Below are 2,331 nucleotides of genomic sequence, written 5' to 3' on the forward strand. Positions count from 1 at the left end.
TGTCTGCCAGCAGTAGCTAAGGAAGCCCTCGGCTCCGATAAAACTGTAACCATTAATATCTGAGAAAAATCATCGAAGAGGTCAACTTTGTTTGTAAAAAGTGCATATTGTTCAGTACTTTACTTATGTTGACAGCTTTTCATCTCCTAATAACGACGTCATCAATATTTTTTTTCAATGACGTCCCACTTTTTTCTCCTTTTTCTAATAGATCTTCTCACTACCTAAACACCTAAACTACAGTTCTATCGAATTTATTCCGAACTTTACGAACTAAACTAATTTTAATATAAAAGCCGTAAATTTATTAATAAAAATTCGAAAAATATTATTTCTAAACATAGCAATTTGTTTCTGTTAATCTGAAATTATTGATTTTTTTTCATATGTAACTTTAATTCAGACAATATTAATTCGCATATTTGAAGCAAATGTTTAATATTAGGTAATTAACATCACATTTATATACAGAGTGATCACAAAAAAACGACACAGCTTATATCTTTCTTATTTGAAATCCTATTTCAACAAGCGGTACATCAAATTAAAGGGTTCAAAAAGTACTATAAACTGGATATAAAATGTTGCCCTTAGCAACCCTATCTTACAAGGGTCAAGGGTCAACTTAAATTTTTTAAATAGCAACATATAATTTTTTTGGTACAGTTAGATTCATTATGTTTTTCTGAGTTAAAAAATATAGCACACCCTGTATATTTAAATGTTATTCTAACATAAGAAATAAATAAAATTCAATTACAAATCATTAGGAATAAGTAGAACTTTATTCGTAACAGGCCATGAATTACTTAAGATATTCTTGTAGCCATGGAAACAAAAAAAAAAATAAACATTTATTTTGAAAATAAACTTTATTTGTCGTGATTTTTGTTTAATTTTTTTTTCTCCAATTTCGTGTTGTGAAATAAAATGAACAACAATGAAACTGTGGATATGTTGCAAGCATATTTCGGAAATAATAGAAATTACTATAATAGAAATTACTACTTGCAGATAAACGCCACCTGAAAGCCTTCTCAATGCCACGCGAAGTGTCTCGAACAAAATGGTGCTCAATTTGAACAGATCAGTTGAAAAAAAATATTGTTATTTTTATTCTTTGTATTACTTAATAAATATTGTTTCCATGACTACAAAAATGTATTCATAAGTAATTCATAGCCTGTTCTATTAGAATTAGAAATTAGAAAGACATTTAAATTTACAGCGGTGCTATATTTTTGAACTCAGAAAAACATAATGAATCTAACTGTATCAAAAAAATTGTATGTTGCCATTAAAAAAAAAGTTGACCCTTGACCCTTGCAAAGGAGGGTTGCTAAGGGCAACATTTTATATTCAGTTTATAGTACTTTTTAAACCCTTTAATTTGATGTATTACTCGTTGAAATCGGATGTCAAATAAGAAAGATATAAGCTGGGGCGTTTTTTTGTGATCACTCTGTAGATAGAATATCTAAGCAGACATACGGTTGCGGTCAATAAAATCTGAGCACTGATTTGATATTCCATGACTTTTTCATGAAATTTGGTAAATCAGGCTTTCACCTCAAGTCACATTACCCTAGAGACGGTACCTACGCATACACAAATACCACGTGTTAATTCACACCTTCCGTGAACTTAATAAATAACATGTTTATGGTAGAAAGATAAGAACATTGTAAGAGAATGCAACAAAAAAAAATATATATATATATAAACTAATATTTTGTAGCAGCCCCATTTTTGTCTATTACATTAGGTCAATCTTCTCGGCATTGATGCTACTAAAACCTCGGTATAGTTTGGAGTTAATTCGTTTCACACTTCTTGAATTTTTTCCCTATAACTCTTCGACGTTTCCTTATCATTAAACCCAAAATATTTTCGATAGGGTTCAAGTCCGGACTGCGCGAAGGCCAAGGCAGAACTCGTATTCCTACCTGCTCCATCCAATATGAGATAATTCTAGCTGTATGAATAGGATAATTGTGCTGATAAATAAAATGATTTTGGGGAAAGACCGCATTCACTGATGACAGCATGATATTCTCCAGGGTATGAAGATAGACCTTTGCATTATTTCTGCCTATTATATGCGTTAAAACTTCAGGTCCTTGGGCACTAATCCAGCCCCAGACATTTACAGAAAAGCGACCGTTTACTACTACTTTTTGAGTATAACTTTCATCAAAACGAGAATTTGGTGGTCTATAAACTCTAACACGACCGTTATAGCACGATTGAAAAATCTTCTCGTTTGTGAAAACAACATTCTGCCAAAAATCTAATGGTTCTAGGGAATATTCCAACGCGAATCCTACTATC

This window comes from Tenebrio molitor, chromosome 6, assembly GCF_963966145.1.
Source record: "Tenebrio molitor chromosome 6, icTenMoli1.1, whole genome shotgun sequence".
Taxonomy (NCBI): domain Eukaryota; kingdom Metazoa; phylum Arthropoda; class Insecta; order Coleoptera; family Tenebrionidae; genus Tenebrio; species Tenebrio molitor.